The sequence below is a fragment of the Rhinopithecus bieti genome, unplaced genomic scaffold, assembly GCF_001698545.2.
Source record: "Rhinopithecus bieti isolate Rb0 unplaced genomic scaffold, ASM169854v2 scaffold_10015, whole genome shotgun sequence".
NCBI lineage: Eukaryota > Metazoa > Chordata > Mammalia > Primates > Cercopithecidae > Rhinopithecus > Rhinopithecus bieti.
In genome coordinates this window covers 200,058-209,442 of record NW_016806417.1, presented here as the reverse complement: position 1 = coordinate 209,442, position 9,385 = coordinate 200,058, and positions in this window count along the sequence as shown.

The following is a 9,385-nucleotide window of genomic DNA, read 5'->3' as shown; positions in this document are numbered from 1 at the left end:
TTTTTTTTTTTTTTTTTTTTGAGACAGAGTCTCACTCTGTCACCAGGCTGGAGTGAAGTGGGGTGCTCTCGGCCCACTGCAACCTCTGCCTCCTAGGTTCAAGCGATCCTCCTGCCTCAGCCTCCTGAGTAGCTGGGACTACAGGCATGCGCCACCATGCCCAGCTAATTTTTGTATTTTTAGTGGAGATGGGATTTCACCATGTTGGCCAAGATGGTCTGAATCTCTTGACCTCCTGATCCGCCCACCTCAGCCTCCAAAAGTGCTGGGGTTACAGGCGTGAGCCACCACGCCCGGCCTACTTTTTAGAATAGTATCTTCTAATCATGTATACCAGTCCAATTATATATATCCAGTCTAATATGTCCATATTTTACAAAATTAATATCATACTTTTATGCTCTTATTTATTTTATATACATATATTTTAATATATAATTTATATAACATTTATCAATGTAAAACATATGTAAATACATCATTATTATGATTTATTTATACATAAATAAACCATAACACTCCCCATCCCAATGAGATATCACTTCATACTCAATAGGATGGCTGCTATCAAAATCATTATGATTTATTAACATATTTATGTAATTTATAATTTGTAATGTTGTAAACATCATAAATAAATAGGCATTTATCTACTGACCTATTCCTGTATTCATTTATTCATCCCAAATTTATAAGTTTTAATAAAATTTTCCAAAATCTTCTTGGATGTTCTTACACAAATTGTTTTCTAGATTTACTTTTTTAGAACAGATTGGTCTGTGGGCTACAGTGTGCCAACCCCTGCTCTAGGCTATCTAATGGAAAGATTTGTTGTGGGAAGGAGGAAGGTCAGCTTGGTGAGATTTAAGGAGTATGTGGGATAGGGAAAAGCACACTAAGATACATCATTGTTTTAATTTCTCTTGGTACAAAATATTCCATTTATTTTGAAATTTCAGATACCGTTTTAAAAGGGCTGGAATTTTTTTTTCAAAAGGGGAATGGATCTTTATAGTTTAAGAAACACTGCTCATCCCAAAGAGATATCACCTCACACTTATTAGGATGGCTGCTATCCAAAAAATAAGCAGAAAATAACAAGTGTTGGCTAGATTGTGGAGAAATTGGAATCCTTGTGCACTGTTGCTGGAATGTAAAATGGTGCAGCTGCTATAGAAAACAGTATGGCACTTCCTCAAAAAAATTAAGCAGAATTAGCATATGATTCAGCAATTCCACTTCTGGGTACATATTCAAAAGAATTGAAAGCAGGGTCTTAAAGTAAGAGTTGTGCACCTATGTCCATAGCAGCATTATTGATGATAACCAAGTGGTGGGGCAACCCAAATGGGCATTGAGGGATGAATGGATAAACAAAGTGTGGCATATATAAAGGGAATTCTGACACACACTACAACATAGATGACACTTGAAGACATTACACTACATGAAATAAGCCAGTCATCAAAAGACAAATACGGTATCATTTCACTTACATGGGATGTCTAGAGGAGTCAAAGTCATAGAAACAGAAAGTAGAATGGTGGTTGCCAGGGACTGGGGGAGAGAGGGATGGAGAGTTGTTTTAATGGGTATAGAATTTTAGTCTTGCAAGATAAAAAACTTCTGGAGATTGGTTACACAAAAAAGGGAATGTATTTAACATTACTGAACTGTAAACTGTACACTTAAAAGCGGTTAAGATAGTAAACTTAATGTTATGTATATTTTACCACAATTGTTAAAAAATCTAATTATGCAAAATGAAAAGAAAAGAAACATTCTCCAGAATCAGCCTGTTTCTTTTCTGTGTGATAAAATGCAGATATGTGAAGACAGTCATTGTGCTCCCATCAGCTTTCTCTTTTTCAAACCAACCGTTACCATCTTCATCAGATCTTCCACATATGATAGACTGTTCAGATCCTTTGTTTTCCTCCATTGTGTTCCCTCAATACGCTCTGGTTGTTGTTATTTTAATGTTTTTCTTAAAATAGGATTCCCAGACCAAATACCATAATACAGGTGGGTCTAATCAGTATAGAATGTTTTGGAACTGCTACTTCCTACAACCTAACAGATGCTGGACTTCTGTCAATGTGTCCTAAGAATATCATCTACCAAACCCCTAGACCAGTTTTGTGGAACCTGCTTCCTTCACTTGGTACATGGGCCTTTGAACCTAAATGCAGAATTTTAAATATATTCCTATTTATTTAATTTTCTAAGTTTTGCCTCAGCTGTGTTAAATTAAATTAAATCAAACCATTTCCAAAAATCAAAGAAAGGAAAGAACCCAATCTAAATTAAAATGTAGATCTAAATTTAAAAAACCAATTCTGAAAGTCACGTTGAATCTTCCTTCTCAGCTTCTTCAGTCATTCCTCCTGTGATAACTTTAACGTGATAACTTTAACATCTGAGCTTTTGTTAGATCAAGACTGAGACAAAACTCTACAGCAGACATGGCAAATCAGTTTCATTGAGTATACCTCCACATTTGATTGGCAGTGGCTGCCTGCAGCACTTTTTTTAGGAGCCTCCTTCAGGCAGAAGTGCAGTGATGGATTAAAGATGTCTGCCAAAGACTGCGGTAAGGAGACAGAGGTAAGTGTGCCACCAATTTGCCAGGAAGGCCCCATGGGTTTTACGGTAGCTGAATTTCTACTAATGGTCCTGTGATTGAAGTCTAAAGACTATGAGCAGAAGTGTTTCAATTGCTCTCCATTGTCACTACCGTGTCGTAGGAAATAAAGCTGGAAAAGGAAACCTAATGTGTGTAGTTCCCTCAGACGTCAAAGGACATCTGCATGTTCAGGACTGATGATTCTGCTTTGTCCCCACCCACTCAATTTTCAGCCAGACTCTAAGTCAGAAACAGGAAACAGAATCCTAAAGGAAACCAAAAGAAAACAGAAATACTAGTGATGTTATTTTTAATTATCCATATTATTATAGGAAACATATATGCGAAAATATTATTTTAATGTTATACATTATATGAAGTGCGTGCATGTATGAATTAACCACTACTAAAGTCGATACATACCTTATGTCATTTTCCATATAGAAATCCACATAAAACCATAGCAGAAATGCATAGGAAATAGCCTAGCACCTGGTATACAATAAATGTTTGTTGCATTTAATTAAAATAATTTAAATCCTTCTATTTCAATTTATTTAAAAAAGCAGTTACTCCAAACGTGTAGAAATAAATGAAAACCACCCAAATGAGAAACAGCAATGGCTACTTACCCAGAGCTTGCTATAGCAAAAGAGTCAGTCACTAGCACAAAGGCAGAGGAGTTGGAAAGCGTATGGTGGCAAAAGGGAAGGCTTCAGGTGTTCCCTGAAGCTGTTGGCATGGAAAGCTCTAGCCAGGCTAACTGTAAGTGGAAAATTCTATGCAATTGGTTAGGGGAGCATATTTGGCTTTTTCCAGTTGGTCCCAAGCTAGAAATAGGGAACAAAAAATAGGGAAGCTGTCAGTTATTAATCAAGTCTTGGCACTTGGGGCCATTGCTACAGGGGTTGTTACTTGGCTCCCTGTATTGGTTAGTGCAGGTAACTGTATATATGGTCTAGCCATTGTCTGTTTGAATATTAGCCTCTCAAATACAAAAGACTAAAATTCACTTCAATTCCATAAACATTTATACAACCACTAACTACATACCAGAGACTGCAACAGATGCTTGAAATAAAGGGATGAATAAGACACGGTCACACCTGGTGGGTGTGATGGTTATATTGAGTGTCAACTTGATTGGACTGAATGATGCAAAGTGTTGCTCCCAGGTGTGTCTGTGAGGGTGTTGCCAAAGGAGACTAACATTTGAGTCAGTGGGCTGGGGAAGGCAGATCCACGTTTAATCTAGGGTGGGGACAATCTAATCAGCTGCCAGCGAATATAAAGCAGGCAGAAAAATGTAAAAAGGAAAGACTGGCCTAGCCTCCCAGCCTACATCTTTGCCCTGTGCTGGATGCTTCCTGCCCTCGAACATTGGACTCCAAGTTCTTCAGTTTTGGGACTCAGACTGGCTCTTCTTGCTCCTCAGCTTGCAAACAGCCTATTGTGGGACCTTAATGAACTCACATATAGACCCACAACCCTCCAGAATAGCTTTCACTGCCTTCAAAGTAGATGCAAGGCCCTTAGATTCAGGAAATGGTATTTAGAACTGTCTTGCTGTCATTTAAGAAAATGCTCTCAAAGCCTGCCCAGCAAAATGATAAACCTGTGAAATTACTTAACATTTTTAAACATTTAAGTCCCAATAACAGGGACTTTCTTCGATTTACTGTTACTTCCCTTTACAAACCAGAAAAGTAAAAATTTCATGGAAATTAGATTAAACTAAGATGAGCTTCCCACAACCAGTTTATTTGTTTGTGTTTTTTTGTTTTTGTTTTTACAAAATACTCTTGTTCATCAGGCCTTGAATATAGAGTGGTACTAGCCAATAAGCAATTGTTATACCCCTCTGTCTCAATCCAGTTACCCAGACTCCCAGTTTCCTACGTGAAGCCCTGGCTATCACTCCCCACTGTATTCCACTCATCTGTTCTTCCCTGGATCTTACAAGTCCTGCTGGGTCCACCCAGCCTTATGAATGGCACCCATCACTTTTGCCTCATTCTATTGGCCAAAGCAAATCAAGAGGCAGGGAAGTAGGCTCCAAGCACAAGAAGGAGTAAAGAAAACCCCAGGTGGTGGTTCCTGCCTGTAATCCCAGCACTTTGGGAGTCCAAGGGGAAAGGATCACTTGAGGTTAGGAGTCTGAGACCTTGTCTCTACTAAAAATCAAAAAATTAGGCTGGGCGTGGTGGCTCACAGCTGTAATCTCAGCACTTTGGGAGGCTGAGGTGGGCGGATCACGAGGTCAGGAGATCAAGACCACGGTGAAACCCCGTCTCTACTAAAAATACAAAAAATTAGCTTGGCACGGTGGCAGGCGCCTGTAGTCCCAGCTACTTGGGAGGCTGAGGCAGGAGAATGGCGTGAACTCGGGAGGTGGAGTTTGCAGGGAGCCAAGATTGAGTCACTGCACTCCAGCCTGGGCGACAAAGCGAGACTCTGTCTTAAAACAAACAAACAAAAAAATCAAAAAATTAGCTGAGCACGGTGGCATACACCTGTAGTCCCAGCTACTTGGGAGGCTGAGGTGGGAGGATCACTTGAGCCTAGGAGGTCAAGACTGAAGTGAGCTATGATCGTGCCACTGCACCCCAGCCTGGGTGACAGAGCAAGACCCTATCTCAAAAAAAGAAAAAAGAAACTGAATTGGGGCCATGATGTAGTCTGCCTCACAGCATCTGCCTGTGCCTCTGCATGCCAGTAGGAAAGCATAAACAGTGAAGCTTCTTAGAAATTGTCCAGCAGCTCCAACCTCCTTGAGCTCATTAATAAAGCATAGTATAGTAGTAAACTGAGTTTTGGAATAGACAGATTTAGGTTTGTTTCCTACTCTCACCATTTAGCAGGAACAAAACCTGGGGCAACCTACTTAACCTTTCTCTGACCCTCATTATTTTCATCTGCAAAATAGATATATTAACAGTATCTTCTTTACACATTGTATTAGTTCATTCTCACAGTGCTATAAAGAAATACCTGAGACTGCATATTTTATAAAGAAAGGGGGTTTAATTGGCTCACAGTTCCACAGGCTGTACAGGAATCATGGTGGCATCTGCTTCTGGGGAAGTCTCAGGGAGCTTGTACTCATAGAGGAAGGCAAAGTGGGAGCAGGTGTCTTACACAGCAGGAGCAGGGCCAAGGGGGCAGGGTGCTACACACTTTTAAACAACTAGACCTTGTGAGAACTGTGTCACAAGACAGCACCAAGGGGATGGTGCTAAACCATTCCCCATGATCCAATCACCTCCCACCACAGTCCACTTCCAGCATTGGGGATTACATTTCAACATGAGATTTGGGTGGGGACACAGATCCAAACCATGTCAGGTGTAAAACATTGCATGCCTTTATCAGTTGGGGTACAACAGTAAGCAGATGACACCCACAAACTGAACAATTTGACAAGAATTTAATAAGGAATCTCATCTATAAAGGCGTGAACTGAGTTTGGGGAAACCAAAAAGGGATAGTTCAGTATCCTAGGGTCAGCAAGGGCAGGGAACTGGTACCAACCCAAGGCCTGAAAGGGCAAGGGAGGGAGCAGCTACCCAACCCCAGAGCTGTGGCCGATGAGGAGGAACACGGCCAATCTGCAGTGGACCAGAGAAGAATAAACCCCTAGTCCTTCTTTTCCTGTCCCCTTCTCTCCCACTGATGTCTCTCATTGATCAAACCTAGTGAGAAGCCAAAGGACAGGAGGCTGTTCATTCAGCGAAGACAGAACATACTCCCAAGCAAGGGCAAACAGATAGTGAATAAAAACGCAGAAGGCCCATATAAATTTAAATTTTAGATAAACAAATTTTTTTTTTAGTATAAATATAGCCCAAATATTGCGTGGGACATATTCATATTTTTCAAAAGTATTTGTTTATGTTGGGTTTTTAAAACATAATGCTATTGCATACTTAATTGACTACAGTATAGAATAAACATAACTTTTTTTTTTTTTTTTTGAGATGGAGTCTCATTCTGTCACCCATGCTGGAGTGTAGTGGCACCATCTCGGCTCACTGCAGCTTCCACCTCCCAGGTTCAAGCGATTGTCCTGCCTTAACCTCCTGAGTAGCTGGGATCACAGGCATGCACCACCACACCTGGCTAATTTTTGTATTTTTGTAGAGACGGGGTTTTGCTATGTTGGCCAGTCTAGTCCTGAACTCCTGACCTCAGGTGATCTGCCCACAATGGCCTCCCAAAGTGCTGGGATTACAGATGTAAGCCACCACACCTAGCCTAATGCCCTGGGAAACCGAAAACCTTAAGTGACTTGCTTTATTGTGATATGCATTTTTATTGCAGTGGCCTGGAATCAAACCTACAATATCTTCAAGGTATGACTATACAAATTATCTTATAAACTAAAACCAACTTTTAACACTGTTGAGTGTCTTTACATCTGCTAGTTTGCATTATCTTATTTTACCATCTTTGGGGCACTTTAAGGAATTTTAAAGAAATCCATCTAATGGTACTACAGACTTAATGTGCATTTATAAATGATTATACTCAAAGGTAATCTTTCCCCAGCACTTCTTATATTATGGGCAGTATGTTAAATGCAACACTTGGCTTATTGTTCAGAGCAGGGATTCTGGTAACAGATACCTAGATTCAAAGTCCAACTCTGTAATTTACCAGCTGTGTGATGCTGGGCCATTATCTCACCTCTCTATCCTTCAGCTCTTCATCTGTATAATGGGTGAGGATAATTGAACTCTAGTTCAATTGCCATTGAACTCTGTACCTAAAGCACTGGCCTCTAGTAAATGGTAACAAATGTTAACATACATCATATCATGTTGTGGGGTCCTCGGGTTCTTCCCACTTTTTCTCTGTTCTGACTGAAAAACACAAGGGGCCTAACCCCTCTGTGACCCAGCCAGCTGCATGTTTTCCTCTGCAGGTTTGCACTCAGCTAGGGCCTTGAACATTCTTTTTAAGTTATTACTCAACACACTAAAAATACTTGACCCGCCCTAAGCCAAATTCCTTAAACCCTCATATAACCTGCATAACTCGAGCAGGAGGTCAATGCAAGAGAAGCAGCAATGCCCATTGAGACCTGGGCATTTTCACTTCATCTGGTTTCCACAATAGCAATCAAATGTAGATATAATTATCTGTCAGTGTGGAAGCTGGGACATAGAAAGGTTAAATGACTTGTGTGTTAAGAAAATGCCGTAGCCAATAGAATAAAATACCTACGAATACAGCTAACCAGGGTCATAAAATGACAATGACAATGACAATTACAAAACACTGTTCAAAGAAATCAGAGATAACACAAACAAGTGGAAAAACATTCTATGCTCATGGATAGGAAGAATAAATATCATTAAGATGGCCATACAGCCCAAAGCAATTTGTGGATTCAATACCATTCCTATTAAACTACCAATGACTTTCTTCACAAAATGAGGAAAAACTATTTTAAAAGCCATATGGAACCGGCAAGGCGCAGTGGCTCACGCCTGTAATCCCAGCACTTTGGGAGGCCGAGGCGGCTGGATCAAGAGGTAAGGGATCGAGACCATCCTGGCTAACACGGTGAAACCCCGTCTCTACTAAAAAAACAAAATATTTGCCAGGTGTGGTGTTGGGCGCCTGTAGTCCCAACTACTCGGGAGACTGAGGCAGGAGAATGGTGTGAACCCGGGAGGTGGAGTTTGCAGTGAGCCGAGATCACACCACTGCACTTCAACCTGGGCAAGAGAGCAAGACTTCTCAAAAAAAAAAAAATTCATACGGAACCAAAAATGAGCGCTAATAGCAAAGACAGTCCTAAACAAAAAGAACAAAGCTGGAGGCATTACATGACCTGACTTCAAACTACTGCAGGGTTGCAGTAACCCAAACAGTATGGTACTGGTACAAAAACAGACACATAGACCAATGGAACAGCATGGAGGCCCAGAAATAAGGCTGCACACCTACAACCATCTGATCTTCGACAAAGCTGACAAAAACAAGCAATGGGAAAAGGACTTTCTATTTAATAAATGGTGTTGCAGTAATTTTCTAGCCATATACAGAAGACTGAAACCGGACCCTCCCTTCCTTATACCATTATAAAAATCAACTCAAGATGGATTAAAGACTTAAATGTAAAAGCTAAAACTATAAAAACCCTGGAAGATAATCTAGGAAATACCATCCTGAATATAGGAACTGGTAAATATTTCATGATGAAGAAAGACACCAAAAGCAATTGCAACAAAAGCAAAAATTGACAAATGGGATCTAATGAAACTCAAGAGCTTCTGCATGGCAAAAGAAACTATCAACAGAGTAAACAGACAACCTATGGAATGAGAGAAAGTATTTGCAAACTATACATCTGACAAAGGTCTAATATCCGGAATCTATAAGGAACTTAAACAAGTTTACAAGAAAAAAAACAGCACCATTAAAAACTGGGCAAAGGGCCGGGCATGGTGGCTCATGCTTGTAATCCCAGCACTTTGGGAGGCTGAGGCGGGCAGATCACGAGGTCAGGAGATCGAGACCATCCTGGTCAGGAGATTGAGACCATCCTGGCTAACATGGTGAAACCCTATATCTACTAAAAATACAAAAAATTAGCCAGGCGTGGTGGAGGGCGCCTGTAGTCCCAGCTATTTGGGAGGCTGAGGCAGGAGAATGGCGTGAACCCAGGAGGCGGAGTTTGCAGTGAGCTGAAATCGCGCCACTGCACTCCAGCCTGGGCGACAGAGTGAGACTCCGTCTCAATAAATAAAT